The following is a 16283-nucleotide window of genomic DNA, read 5'->3' as shown; positions in this document are numbered from 1 at the left end:
ACCTTCATTAGTCCAAGCTGTCAGTGATCTTCAAAAGATTACTTTCGAAACTATTAGTGCGCTAAGGAGGATTAATGGAGAGTCTTATGCTCCACACGTCTCAACCTCAATGGGATAACGGTGAAAAGGTTGACTCTCCATCTTTAGGATCATCTTCGTTGGCCGAAACTATGAGCATGTTAAGGAAGATTATTGAAGAGTCTTATGCTTTAAATGTGTCTTAACCTCAATGGGATAACGTTGAAACTATTGACTCTCCATCTTTATCATCATCTTCATTGACCCAAACTGTTAGTGATTTTCAAAAGAGTACTTTCGAGTTTTGTCAGACTTTAGAAGAAAAGACTGACAATATCTATAGACCTCTATAAGAAATAACAACCAGTATTATAGAAGAAGATCACCATGAGAATGTAGAGTACGGTCCACAGTGTCCTGTGTACTATGATGACGAGGATACAATTTTACAGGAGGACAGTTCTCCCGACAACATCGTTATTGAGACTAAAATCTCTGAAACGATGGAGCCCGATATTGAGATATCCTCTCATTGTATCGAACTTGAAATCCATTCAAACCATAATGAAGAGTTCACTAGAGTTGAAGATGATTTGAAGTTGTTTGACTCAACTGAGGATGATGAATCATGGTTGACCAATTTGCTAAATGAGAGGATTGACTCGCCTGATTTAGACAAAGATTTAGAATTCTTTAGGGACACCGATGATAGCATGATAAAAGAAATTATAGAAGGACTATCTAACACGACTTCTAGGGATTGTGAGTCTGATAGTAGGGTTTCTCCATTGAAGGAACCCCAAGTACCTGTTTTAGAGAACCCTGGTTTAAGTCCGGGTGTCATTGATAGTCCTCTAGATTACTTTGCATTTTGTCCCTTAAAACCATGTGTACATTTTGAAGCACTCACTCCCTCTGTCGATCATCCATATGAAGACCCATTCTATCCGGTCTGTACTCTCTCTAGTGCGGTGCCAAACTTAACGACCTTATTGTCGTCTAAGTTTGGGGTGTGAGACTATCGTTCACTGAAAACTTTGTGTTTTGGGTGGACCCACAGATGTATCGATTATTGGTTTATAGTTAGTTACACTTTTGTAATCCAGTAGGTATAATTCTTTCTATTTTTCAAGTCATCTGTTTCGTCTGGCTGAAGACGTTAAACTTAGCGCTTTCTGGGAGGCAACCCACGCTTCGGACTTCCGAATCAGGTAATACTTTCCCTCATCCTATTATTTTTACATAGTCTTCAGAACATTGAGGACAATGTTCGGTTTAAGTTTGGGGATAGGGGATTGAATTTTTTGCTAAATCCTTATTTCAAAAATTCAAAAGGGTTTAAAATTTTTCAAAATTTTTAATTTTTGGATTGAAAATGTGAGTCTAGTTGTTTTTGCTTGTTAATAGTTATAGAGTCTAGTTGGTCGGACTATCCGTTTGCTAAAGGTCTTTCCATGAATTCCGAGTCTTGAAGTTGTCTGTGCACTAGCCATGTGAGTGTTAGATAGGTAAAAAGTAGACTTTTCGGAGAGAACTCAATCGATCATTAGTGGAGACTTAACCTATGTGAGATTTGGAGCCTTTCTTGTTGTTTTGAGTGATCTCTTCTGAGCTAATTCCGAGTAGAGTGAAGAGCTACTCAACCTCGCAATATTCATTAGAGCTCATTGATCTCTTGAGTTCACATTTTACAACCACTAGGGATGTCATCAGGAAGCGAACCTTTCTCTTGTAGTCTGAGAAACTTGAAAGCAGTGTCAACTAGAGGAAGATAGGAACTTCATCCATCATTTAAAACCCTGAGAATAAGGCATGAAACAAAGTGGAGAGAATTATACCCAAGGAAAGTGTTAAGAAAGTATGTTGTGTATTTTGAGTTTTATTACCAGAAGCGTATTAAAAAAAAAAAAAAAAAAAAAAAAGGAAAAGTGTTTGTTTAGTTGTGTTTGAATATTTATCCCTTGAAGTATTTCTTGAAGATTTGAAGACGTCGAGTTCTCAGGAGTTCTAGTTCATCATTATAGTCTATTGACCTCTAGGAAGCATTGTTAGATAGTTGATCAGGTGAGAAGAGTTGGTTAGCTTCCCCATTCCGTATTAGTGGTTGTTTCCTTTCTTCGAGATCAGTCGTTTACAAAAAATTTAGTCCGTCTTTTTCATGTGTTGAGTTTTCCTTTATACTCATACTCACACATTGAGTGAACTATTTATGAGTGACTTAAATTTTTGAGGGTATTACCGTGAGGCAGTAGTCGAGGCCAAATGTATCGAGAAAGTAATCGAAGTCTTATCTGTTCTGAACCGAAATGATACTCATATTGGCTGGTCATGTGCACTTCGAGTCTTGATTACTAGTGAAGGGATTTTTAGCATTTGTACTGTTTGGTCGACTTAGATTTCATTTCTATTAACTTTCGAAAGTCTACCGGATAAACATTTTTAGTCCATAGCATATTTAGACCCTTCTGCATTTTTGAGATTTTTGAAATTTGTGGGTATATTCACTGCAAACCCTCACGAGACAAAACTCGTCCTCTAGGGTAACGTAGAGGTTTAACGGCTTGTTGCACGTGCTAAGTGCAATCGTGGTTCCCTACGAAAGTGGTGGAATGAGTTTAGTTTTATTTTTCTGTTTTGTTCGAGGACTAGCAAAATCTAAGTTTGGGGATGTTTGATGAGACATGAAAATGTCCCATCCGAATCTCTTAACTCGGGTTAGTTAGTCTCTTTCGAGCAGTTACTCTGATAAATTGTGTATTTCTCTTTCCCAGGTGTCTTTTAGGGAGTTCAGTGTGAAAAACAGATAAAATCAAGAGAAAGACGTGCTAGGGGTATTTTGGTCATTTCTTGGTTCTGGTAATTTGGATTAACATTAGTGCTCGGACGAAAAGTAGAGCCCAAGACGATCCCAACGGTGAAAACAGAAGTTAACTCGGATGTCGGATGAGAAAAATAGATAAGGTCAAAGTTCGAGTCAAAATTAATTGACCAAAGGTCAGCATATATCCTTTCATCGACACATGGCGAGTTCAGAAACAAAAGATGGATGGTGGGATGTTCACGTGGTACACCTTCGGGTCCTTGAGGACGGCGCTCGGGATTTTCCCGAGAATATGATTCGGTACTTAAACGTATCCAAGCTTCGGTATACCCCATGCACATCTAACGAAGTAGGAAATACTCATGCTGATCGGATGGTTCTCCCTACGTAGTTGCGTATTAACTCGGTAGACCCGGCTACACTTAATCTTACACCAACACCACCCACCAATCACGTATGAGATTTTATTGAATTTAAAATTGAAACCTCTCTTATAACAGCATCTTTACGTGAATTTGATGCCAAAAAAATGGGAATTCCTTTTACCTTTTATTCCCTATTTTATTTTAGATTGAAAAGGGGGAAGATTTATAATATATCTAGAGAGAGAATATCACTATTCTTAAATATGGAAGAAGAAGTATACAAGAACAGAGATGGATGGTTTTCTTTAAAAAAGCCATGGATTGGCTTGATTCTAGAGAGATATACTGTTAGAAAGAGAGAGAAAGAAATCTCTCTCTTTTAGAAAGAAACCGAGAGATGGAGAAAGAAGGAGATTGCTAGTGATTTTAAGAGAGATTCGATTGGAGCCGAGAACATAGAGAGAGAAGGTTTCTGAATATTTTCCTACCATTAGACAAGTCAGAGAGAAAGATTGAAAGAAATATTTTCTTAAAGAGAATATGGTTGCTAGTAGTTTTTAGCTGGAAATTTCACTTATCTTCAAGGATGATGGAAGGTGCTAATTGAAGAAGTAATACAGATTATAGACAGAGAGGGACAACTGCAACTAATTCATTCTCTTATATATATTGAAGAACAGAGAGAAGGAGGGGATCTCATCTTTTGGGGGTTGATCCTCTCAAGCTCACTAAAATAGAAATATTAGAGAGAAAGAGAGAGAGCATATCTCGGTTTTTGCAGATATCTTCCCACGGTTAGAGAGAGAAAGAAACAGAAACCGTTTCATCATCATCACCTGTTTTTCTTATTTTTCTGTTTTGTAATCTTTGTTCTTAGTGAGAGAGAGAGATTACAGAGAGAGATAGAAACAGGGAGTTGTAGAGAGATTATGTAGAGAGAGAAATCACAAAAGAAAGAAAAAAAAGGAAGTTTTTGAATTTGCCTTGTGTTTATTTTTGTTCTTGCTTTAATGTTTTCTTAATGAGAAAGAGAAACTGAGAGAGTATAAAATAAAGAGGGAGAAAATCAGAAAGTTAGAGAGAGAAAGAGAATTGGAGAAGGTGAGAAAATAATTTTCCCACAGGGAATCCATTTCCGGGAAGAATAAAAATAAACACAAGGCAAATCAAAAAACTTCCTTTTTTTCTTTCTTTTGTGATTTCTCTCTCTACATAATCTCTCTACAACTCCCTGTTTCTATCTCTCTCTGTAATCTCTCCCTCTCTCACTATGAACAAATATTACAAAACAGAAAAATAAGAAAAACAGGTGATGATGATGAAACGGTTTCTGTTTCTTTCTCTCTCTAACCGTGGGAAGATGTCTGCAAAAACCGAGATATGCTCTCTCTCTCTTTCTCTCTAATATTTCTATTTTAGTGAGCTTGAGAGGATCAACCCCCAAAAGATGAGATCCCCTCCTTCTCTCTGTTCTTCAATATATATAAGAGAATGAATTAGTTGCAGTTGTCCCTCTCTGTCTATAATCTGTATTACTTCTTCAATTAGCACCTTCCATCATCCTTGAAGATAAGAGAAATTTCCAGCTAAAAACTAATAGCAACCATATTCTCTTTAAAAAATATTTCTTTCAATCTTTCTCTCTGACTTGTCTAATGGTAGGAAAATATTCAGAAACCTTCTCTCTCTATGTTCTCGGCTCCAATCGAATCTCTCTTAAACTCACTAGCAATCTCCTTCTTTCTCCATCTCTCGGTTTCTTTCTAAAAGAGAGAGATTTATTTCTCTCTCTTTCTAACTGTATATATCTCTAGAATCAAGCCAATCCATTGCTTTTTTAAATAAAACCTTCCATCTCTGTTCTTGTATACTTCTCCTTCCATATTTAAGAATAGTGATATTCTCTCTCTAGATATATTATAAACCTTCCCCTTTTTCAATCTAAAATAAAATAGGGAATAAAAGGGAAAAGGAATTCCCATTTTTTTGGCATCAAATTCACGTGGAGATGCTGTTATAAGAGAGGTTTGAATTTTAAATTCAATAAAATCTCATACGTGATTGGTGGGTGGTGTTGGCGTAAGATTAAGTGTAGCCGGGTCTACCGAGTTAATACGCAACTACGTAGGGAGAACCATCCGATCAGCATGAGTATTACCTACTTCGTTAAATATGCATGGGGTATACCGAAGCTTGGATACGTCTAATTACCGAATCATATTCTCGGGAAAATCCCAAGCTCCGTCCTCAAGGACCCGAAGGTGTACCACGTGAACATCCCACCATCCATCTTTTGTTTCTGAACTAGCCACGTGTCGATGAAAGGATATATGCTGACCTTTGGTCATTAATTTTCTCAGAGTAACTGCTCGAAAGAGACCAACTAACCCGAGTTAAGAGATTCGGATGGAACATTTTCATGTCTCATCACACTCTTATGTGTAACCCGTTGTAGGATCCGGTCTATGTTAGCCGCGAATCACCGAAGTGATTCGACGATCGCAATCGGCTTCTAGCAAAGCAATACGACCCCTAATTGGACCGGACTAGATTATCTTCAGGACGAATTCATCGTTGTCCTAAACAAATCGATCGCATTGTTACCTTGGTCGAAGGACACTCCTTCAGAAGGACATCTCTTTCAGACCGAACGGATATATCCTTCAGGCAGTTGTGTTCGTTCGTGCATGGATGAGTTTTTATCAGATTGGTTATTTCAGATAAGGGTTGAGAATTTCTTTGATTTGTTTGTATCCAATAATTATTTGTTCGGTTTGGTTTCTGTTAATGTATGGTTTGGTTGAGAGAGTGTCATATGATAGAGATACTCATCTTTTTATGGACTATAGTCGTTAGTGGTGAGAATCAAGGGCATTAGCACAAACTTGCCGATAGATCACGGAAGGGTAGTTAGTCACCAGGAAATTATAGATGTTTTGGTCTTCAGGTTGGTAATGTGGCACAAATGTTCGTTATGTCTCGGTCTCAAGAGTAGCTGTCAGGGTATAACTAGTGAGATCGATAGTTTTCAGGGTTCAGTTGTTATCTGTCACATTTCTTTGAGGTACTCTATTTAGGAGATAGCATTCTCACTGTATGTATTGACTATATATGATATTGACTTCGATATTTTTGAAGATAAAAAATTTTCATACTATTATAGTTTTCATCGACAACAGTGTTATTTAGAAATTAGAGAAGTATCGTCTAGCAAGTTATTGTTATACTGCAAAGGCTAAGGTATGGGGTCTGAATTTATTGGGTTGATAGAGCATTTTGATATTAGAGGTTATATTGATTGGGACGATGTTTACTTTAGAATTATTCAGGGTTGTCAGGTTATCGCAGAATATTTTTCGAGGGTTGGTTTACATTTGGTTTGTATAGATATTATAGCGGTCTTCTACTTTTATTTTATCCTTATAGACAACAACTATATTTTCTTTGAGATTATAGTGTCAACGCCAACATTGACTTGTATATATTATAGAGACCCTTATTATTTGTTTTCTTATACTATATGAACAACAATTTTCTTATATTATCATGGTATTTTCTTATATTATCGAGAATGTTATTTTCTTATATTATTGAGAATGACATTTTTGAGGATGAGGGATCAACGACAACTTATACATCTAGATTATGGAGGTCGTCATTCTTTACTTTCTCGTATCGAGGATAGTTATCAAATATTCTTGGGTCGTGTGTTAAGATAGATATTCGGTTTTATCGTTCAGCTGTTTGATATTTCAGAATTTATTTTAGAGTATGTGTTTGATGTGAGAGGAGGAAACATATGTGTCATTTATTCTATGGTTGCACATATTAGTGTTTACCCTCATTCTCACTTCTTTATATTATACATTTTGTAGAAGAATTCGGTATATAAAGGCTTGTTTGTTTATAGCGTTCAACGAGATTGACTGTTATTAGATGCAGTGAGTTTGTGATTTCAGAAATGGTTATAGATTTTCTCAAGTTCAGAATTGGTAGATAGAATTAGGTAGAAGAATAGAAGAGGTTGGTTAGTTTTGTTCTTAGTTTATGGTCAAATTCTTTTAGCATCGTAGTGGATGCTTAGAATGGGATTCTCGAGTTACTTATTGAGGGTTTATTTCATTGTCTATCACATTATCAGATGATTCAAATTTTAGTGTCGAACTTATTCTCACCAGAATGATATCATTTGAGTTTGTGTTTGGAGTTCGTGTTTGTCATCATTTATCGATTTTAGTTATAAACCTTCTTGGATCAGATTGGGAAATATGATAGGGAAGTTCTTTTGATCATCGTCAAAGACTCTTGAGTATTAAGGGTGAGATCTCTTCTTAGGTGAGAATGTCACGGCAAAATAATTCAGGAGATTCTGACTTCGATGAAGTACCACTAGGAACAAGGGAATCCTAAGAAATTTACAGGCTGCAGAAGTCTGATTGGGCATCGAAATGGGATTTTCTCTTGGGTTCAAGATTTGTGGCAGATTCTGTTGACATTGACAATTGTTGTTTCATTATCCACCCTATTGACAATTGTTGTTTCATTATCCACCCTATTTTCGAGGACGAAATTTCAATTAAGGAGGGGAGTATTATAACACCCAGATCTTCGGGTCAGAGAATCAGACGAATTAGATCGTCGAGTAGAGCTAGTGGTTTGTTTTGAGACTTGTGTTTGAATACTTAGAGCTTGAACATTCATCAGATAGATATCGAGAAATTTTGGTATTTGACTGGTCGCTTGTGAGGTTCCGACGAAATTTTGACTTGAATAGGAGGTTGATAGAAATTGCGGTGATCGAAGGATGTCTACCGTTGACTAAAATGGAGTATTTTCTAGAGTCAAAATATTTTATATAATCATAATGATTATATTAATTAGTACAATTTTTTCAAAAATCATATGAATACTAACAATTGGTTGGTTTTAAATAACTAAATTAAAAAAAGTATATTTAGTATCATTTCAAAATTAAAGTTTGAAAGGTCAAAGCTTTTGAAAGTGGATTTGCATGGTGGGTTGTAAGCTTTTAATTTGATTGGTTAATAAATTTGTAATAAAAGTGGGTTGACACAAATGTTTGGCCTATAATAATACTTAATTATTTTCAAAAGCCAACCCATACATAGTCACTCCATGCTTGTACACGTGTCCGTCCCAATTTTCATCTCCCTCACCCCACTTAAATGTTTTTTTTTTTGTTGAACTTCACCCCACTTTTTTTTTGTGTTTAATTTTCCATACATTAATTACTAAAAACGTTATTACAATATTTATCAACTAAAATATAAGGAACATTATTCCACTTTTTGCTTCTATTCTTCTTTCTAGCCCATTTTGCCAGCTTGTCTGCTTGCGAGTTGAGTTCTCTTCTTGTGCATTTAAATTGAACTACATCGAAATTTCTTCTGTTTTCTCGTATTCTTCGGAGGTGGATTAAAGATTGCCCGTGAACTGAATGTTTACTATTGTGAATGTGCTTGATAAGGTTAATGTTGTCGTTTTCTATTATAATTGACTTGTGGTTCTGTTCTTTCGCCCATTCCATGCCATATAAAATTGTCATTGCTTCACTTTCTTCACTATTTCTTGCCCTCGAGGATTTCACTTGAGCTTCTATAAATTTTGAATCTGCATTGTGAGCTATTAAGCTTATTCTCCTATTGGATGTTACGTTAATAAAGGATGCATCAACGTTGATCTTAATGAAATGTTCTGCTAGTGGTTGCCATTTTTCAGTGGATTTATGTTTGATTTTCTTAGGATTTTTGTTGTTTTTTGGAAATGATTTGATGATTCTGATGATCTGATGCAGGCGCATAACATGTGGGCCCAGGTCCACGCGTGCCCACATCCTATTCGACCATAATAGTAGTCCTAGTTAGTATAGGATTAGGAAGTTACTTTAATTTGATATTTCTTTACTTTGAAGTTTCTATGTTTTGAGTATTTTATTATTTTAGGAATCCTGGTTTGAGTCTATCTAGGAAAGTTTGTTATCTTATAAAAGGAGGTCTAGTCTATTTTATTATTCATATTGAAGAGAAAAACCATTGAAGTTAATCAAGTTTTAGTTTATTTATCGTTTTTTTTACAGTTCTTCGTTTATTTTATTGTTCTTATTTTAATTCCGCTGCGTCTACATCAAGTGGTATTCAGAGCCATCAAAATTCTGGAAATTTTTTTTCTCACAAAAAAATAAAATAAAAATATAATACAATAAAAATATCGATGGATACATCTCCTCTTGAATGTTGGAAAAATTTTCCACGTTTATGTTGGGATCCAATTAGAGATACAATTCAATTTTATATGGATCGGAAGGATGAAAGAAAAATTCATCAAGTTTCTAAAATTCCGGGCCACTTGATGATTGGACGACGTTGAAAAGCATCCTCAGGTATGGTTTTCTTCCTCTCGATGAGTATTTGCCATGGTTTTCTTACTCTTTTGTTACTAATACTTTATGTTGTTCACGGAGACTTACAACACCATATGATATTGAGAAAGGGAGTCCAGTCTTGTTTATTCTTCATACATTAAAGAGAAAAACCATTGAAGTTAATTAACTTTTAGTTTATTTATCGTTTTCTTTACCGTTCTTCGTTTATTTTCTTGTTCTTATTTTAATTCCGCTGCGTCTACATCAAGTGGTATTCAGAGCCATTTTTTTTAACCAATCACAACGGTTAATCCTGCCGTTCCTGCTACAACAATCAAAGAGAAGACACTAACTTTTGCCTCCGAATGGGACAACATCAACAAGAAGTTATCCTCGGTTACAAAATTGGAAGATTCTTTCGAAAATTACAAGAAGGAAAATATGGAAAAATTCGACAATATCAATCATCGATTCGATCAAGTCAATGATTTCATCATGAAGTTATCTAAACAACTAGAAGGCATATGTAAGTCTCCCTCTCCCACCACCACTCCTACCTCTTCTACTACAATTCAAACCTCATCACAACAACCACCTCCAACCACCACCAACACAACCATTGACATCACCACACCAATCCCATTACCCCTATTCGGCCACACTATCACCAACCCATGCCCGACTTCAATCCTACCACCAATTTGTTCATACACCAACCCTACACCACCACTCTCACCGGTTTTCCCATTAACATACACAAACCCCACAACCGTTCCAACCACACCACCTTTCTCCTTCACCGATCAACACACATCAACCCGACCGGATTCGTTCTCTCACCACTCCACTACAAACCCGAATACAACCCAACAATACCCCTTCCATGCACCTCGGCAGTACTACTCACCAACCACCCTCCCACTCGAGATTAATTAACCTAACCGTGACCTAGACTTCTTGAGAAATACGAATGATACACCCACTCGCCTACACTCTCAAGCCGTATCTCCCCACCTCACACCAAACCGAGGTGCTTCGTCTTCGAACCACCGAACCGAAACCCACCACCCCTTTCACAACCGAGAACCGGAACCCCTCACCCACCAAGTTTAACTTTTTTCCTACACCTATCCATCCACCCGAAACCGGCAAACCGAATCATTCACCAACCGACCCACCGATTTCCCGTCCCCCCTCATAACCGATACCCAGAATTCCCCTTGACCCATCACCATAACCGAGAGGAACTTCATGAACAAAACCGAACACACTTCGTTGAACCCGACTACCCACCTTACCGTCATGAACCCCGTCTTCAAAACCGAACCCACCCTTATGAACCGGATCGACCCAAAACCCGTACCAACTATCAAGAACCGAACCCTATTAGGTCCATACAACAAAACCGTAATGCTCATCCACCACGTCCCACTTATCACGAACCCGACGACCACCATCCCGATGATGATCACGATCCTCCACCAGCTTATTCTTCGTACCGTATCCGAATGGACGTCCCATCATATGACGGTTTCATCAACATTGAAAACTTCTTGGATTATATTGCTCGTTTGGAAATTTTCTTTGATGTTATGCAGGTATACGGACAAGAACAGGTAAGATGTGTTACCAGATATCTTTCAAAAACAGCTTTAACATGGTGAAAACAAGAATCTGAACAACGACGGTTATCAAATCTTCCTCCCTTATCCTCGTGGTCTGAACTTAAACCACTTATGATAGCACGTTTTCTCCCTCCTGATTACGAAAATCAGTTATGTCTAGAATATCTTCGTTGTCGTCAAGGACGACGTTCAGTTAAAGAATATGCTTCCGAATTTCAGCGTTTGAGTACTCGGCTTAATCTCCTCGATACTGAGTCCATGAAATTGGAAAAATTCAAAGATGGCCTTCGAGGTGACATTAAGGACCTTGTCAACCTCCGTCCTTTCTCTTCCGCCTTTGAATGTATTAGTGTGGCTCGTTTTTTTGAGTCAGATTCTCGATCACTCTATAGGGGGAACTACAATCGTCCCAATTATGTTCGACCACCTACAGATGATACTGATCTATCAAAACCAACGGATGACGGATCTAAGAATATTCCTGAGAATCCATATAAAAAACTACCTACGGGTAAGTGTTTTCGTTGTTTTGAAACAGGTCATTATTCTAATAATTGCCCGTTACGTGGTAAGGCAAACTTGGTGGAAAAACAAGATCACTTGGATTCATTCGATGAGGAGATCGATCATGTCAATATTGACCCTGATTCAGGTGACCGTGTTATGCTAGTAACTCGTAGGGTACTTTTTACTCCTGTTGAACCCGATCATTCTCAACGGAAAAATTTATTTGTTACACGAGGTACGGTTTTGAACAAAGTTTGTACGATTGTTATTGATAATGGGTGTGTGGAGAATTTGATTTCATCTAGACTAGTAGCTTACTTGGGTATTCCTACTATTCCAAAACCACATCCTTATCGTACTGCTTGGATTCAATCTGGTACTGCTACACGTGTTGATCGCATGTGTACCTTTTCACTCTCTATTGGCTCTTTCTATTTGTCTGAAATTACTTGTGGATGCTATTTACAAAGAACGTTTGAATGTTTATGAGTTTCCATGGAAGAAGAAGATTATCACTTTGTTGCCGATTGCGGAAGGATCTCCTGAACTTACCTCCATCCAACAATCGGTTCAGGACGAACCTTCCGAGGAACAGGGTGCTGATGCAGGCGCATAACATGTGGGCCCACGTCCACGCGTGCCCACATCCTATTCGGCCATAATAGTAGTCCTAGTTAGTATAGGATTAGGAAGTTACTTCAATTTGATATTTCTTTATTTTGAAGTTTCTATATTTTGAGTATTTTATTATTTTAGGAATCCTAGTTTGAGTCTATCTAGGAAAGTTTGTTATCCTATAAAAGGAGGTCTAGTCTATTTTATTATTCATATTGAAGAGAAAAACCATTGAAGTTAATCACGTTTTAGTTTATTTATTGTTTTCTTTACAGTTCTTCGTGTATTTTATTGTTCTTATTTTAATTCCGCTGCGTCTACATCATGATCTTATGAAGATTGTTAATCTCATGTTGAAAACAGTGGTCACATCTTACTTTCCATAAAATCCAGAGTATGCTCGCAAAGTGAATATCTTCACTAGTGTAGCATTGATTGGTATTTTCTTCCCACGAGAAGATCCAATCTGAGGTAGGTGTTATTTTTTCGGATATAATATTAAAATTAAACCAAACGTTCTTTGCCAGTGCACAATGTAAAAGTGCATGTTCAATTGTTTCGGTATTCATACAATTCGGACATTTAGTGTTATTATCGATGTATTTTCCTATTCTTTCTCTAACAGAGAGGGCTTTAGTACAGATTTTCCAGATGAAGATTTTTACACGAGGAATAGTTGGAAGAGACCAGATGAACTTCCAGTTCTGCTGATTAGGATTTTTATTGATATTGTTAGTGCTAAGATGTTGGTACATAGATTTCACAGTGAACTTACCCGATTTGGTAAGTTTTTATTTGAGTTGATCTTTTCCTTCGTTGTTCACTGGAATAGCTTTGATTAGGTTTTGAGTCGAGACGTCAAAATTGGCGTTGAGAGCCTCATTGTTCCAGTTGTTATTAGTAATAAGTTGGGCTACCTTGTTCAGACTGGATTGATTGGTGTTTGGCACTAGTTCATTGATATCTGGGATCCAACTATCTTCCCAAATGTTAATATCATTACCTGAGTGAACTTCCCAAGTGGCTAAATCATCGATGAGATTGTAGTGTTTCCTGATAGTTTTCCAGCTCCAAGAATGATGAGGTTTCGCTGGACCAGGTTTATCAGAGTGGGGGTAGTATTTGGCTTAAAGAAGTTTCACCTATAGAGCTTCCGGTTCAGTTTTGAGCCTCCATGCCATTTTAGATAGCAAAGCGGTGTTGTCCAGCTCTGGCAAGTAGATCCCTAGGCCTCCTTGATTCTTCGGCAGACAGAATGAACTAGGGTTTGGGTTTCCAACTCTCTTTTGTCGACTGAACTAGGGTTTGGGTTTGGGAATGAAAAGAAACTCAACCAAAGAGAGAATTTTGATAGTATTTCAAAGGAAAAAATCTAGTTTTGTTTAATTCGAGCATAAAGGAGTTGTTTGAGCTAGGTTTTGATGATTTTGGTAAGAGACTTACACTTTCTCTTTCTAAAACTCTGAATTTCTGTAATCGAAATTGTAATGGAGTATTCGGTTTCGAATTTTATAGAAATTGGAAGAGGTTTCATCTAAGGACAAGCTAAACATCTTAATCAAGTAAGTTGTTATGTTTTGATGGTATAATTTACTTGTTTCAGAATCTTGGGTTTGAGGCTTATGGAATTCGGGGGTTTTATCATTCATGAAATTATAAGATGTATTTAGCTCGGAATTAGGTGATTTTGAGATACACACAAGTTAGAGAAGTTAATTGGGTTAGTTTAATGATCGAACGACAATTTCGAAAGACTGCACAGTGCAGTCTGTTATCGTATAATCCGGGCCTTGTAAAATACTTTTATGTGTTTTCCCGAAACACGAGAGTCGTAGTTAAGGATTTTAGCTTTCCGAAATGGTATGGTCCAACTCGATTCGATGTCGGAAGAGAGAGTTACGACTGTTTTACCAAACAGCGCGGTATTCAGCAAAAATGAAATCTGCTTACTGTTTTAGCTGGTCATCGAGATATAGAATGTTGTTTGAGTCTTCTTGAATATTGTAGCTCGTCTTGTGAAGATTCCAGAAAGGTATGGTACAAGTCGTTTCGATCTCGGACGAGAGAGTTATGGTTGTTTTAACGAACAATGTGCAGTTAGAAAAAATTATGCTTTGTTGTTGTTCGTATTTTACAAATTTCAAAGGCGGTTCACTTGGATTTTGGGGAATATATTTAATAACTAAATTTTAAGGACATAAGTAAGTTCAAACACTGATTGGTTGACCCTAAGTGCACATGGTATGAAAGGTAGAAGATCGATCGAAATTCGATTGAGTCTAAGTCTTCCAAATTACGGGTTTTTTTTGTGTTTTTGCTAAGTTTTATTGTTTTACCTTTTTATACTCTTACAATTATACCAAGGTTCTTACCGAAGAACCTAATGTATATTTGTTTTGTTTATGGTTTGGTAGAGGGGGAGCCGGAGCATTTCGTGAACGATTTGGCTACGGTTGCAGCGGAGGAAGACTAGTTCTTGTACCGCTAGGTAGGGGTTCTGAATCCTTTATCCAGCATGGTTTTATAGATGACGAATATGCTAGATTATACAGTAATATATGCGCCATTATAACTAGAGTTTAGGTAGCATGAAACTCGATTTATGTGATGAACTGAAATATGCTTGAAATGTTTTGATACGATATGAGAAATGTTTTCGAACTGATTTTACGATGATTGTGAACTACTGGGGATTTTCTTGTATGTACCCGACTGCGGATTATGTCAACCTACATGCACGAAGCCATTGAGGGTAGGATGACATGTGGACACGGTTGTAACCCGTGTGAGACCGGTGAGGTGGGCGACACTAGTCATGACACTTGTGGGAGTAGAGTGCTTCACTTGCTGGCCATTGGTGCTCGTGCCTCCAGCTCGAGGCTCAGGGCCGTACACCCTGACCGCTCGCCTGGGAGGTGACATTGATTGGGATTCCTCTGCTTTGTGGCGATATGACTCTTGGTTGTTTCACTTCCGTGTTTGATAAGATAATGAATCGAATATGAATATTGGTTTTGATAAATGAACGAAACTGATTTTAAAAGATCGCATTAGATGCATGACAGGGTATCGAAGAGAATGAGGTTCTGGTCCTTCCATGGTAATTGGGGGACGGCTCTCTTATTCGAACTCGGTGATCAGAAAAACGTATTTAGATACTTAAGGTATATATGTATCATAAGGTAAACTCTTCAATGATTGCGGAGTCCCTTAGTGGGAGAGAGACTTAGCGGTTAGGGGTAATTTTCTTTCTCGAGGAGACGTAATGCATTAGCTAGTGCCTAAATGGGCTGGTACTATCTAACGCACTCTAGGTTCTCTTGAGGAACTCTCCTCTTATTGGGAGTGCACCATGGGTGGGCAGCTAATCACTGTTATTGCTTGCTAGATTAAGGAAAACGTTTTGTATATAGTATATAAAGTAACTGATTTGATAACTCGTTTTGTCATGATGTTTACAACTTATTAAAGGAACCTTTGAAAACGTGATGGGTTTTGGATTGGTCTTTAACCAGAATAACTCGTGTCGGTGAGTATTCTGACCCCCTACTAGTTGTTAGTGTGCAGGTGCTTTGTCGTAGCCTCGAGGCGGAGTTGTATTCCAGCCAGTGATCTTGTCTGACGAGGCTAGTAGAGTTTTGTCGTTATATATGGTTTTTCTTTATTTTCAAGTTATGTATTTAATGCAGAAACAAAACTCTAATATGTATATACGTAAAACTTAGAGTTGTTTATAAATCGTCGGTGTTGTATGAGGCGTTTGTATGTTTGTGGTTCGGGTTTCGACCCGAAATTGAGTTGAGTTTGTTTAGCTTCCGCTTTAGTTTATTTTTCTTGTTTATGCGAATGTATGGTTTGCATGACAGGTTTTACAGGTACGACCGGTTCGATTTACAGAGGAGACTCTGCCGGATTTTTGCTCGTATGTGAATTGCCGGGGCGTGGTCGTA

General features: G+C 37.5%; 1 long non-coding RNA gene across 1 annotated transcript; it reads left to right on the top strand.

Annotated features, from left to right (window-relative positions):
- Positions 1-13628: 13628 nt before the first annotated feature.
- LOC147568720 (uncharacterized) lies at positions 13629-16154 on the top strand. Its single transcript, XR_015231110.1, has 4 exons — positions 13629-13763; positions 13849-13895; positions 14748-14821; positions 15887-16154. It is a non-coding gene; the product is annotated as an uncharacterized LOC147568720 (long non-coding RNA).
- The last annotated feature ends 129 nt before the right edge of the window (positions 16155-16283 follow it).

Source organism: Eschscholzia californica, unplaced genomic scaffold (genome assembly GCF_041429995.1).
Source record: "Eschscholzia californica isolate CP2 unplaced genomic scaffold, dmEscCali1.0.p SCAF_1, whole genome shotgun sequence".
Taxonomy (NCBI): Eukaryota; Viridiplantae; Streptophyta; class Magnoliopsida; order Ranunculales; family Papaveraceae; genus Eschscholzia; species Eschscholzia californica.
The sequence above is the reverse complement of the archived record's forward strand: the minus strand, read 5'-3'. Positions and strand labels throughout refer to the sequence as shown.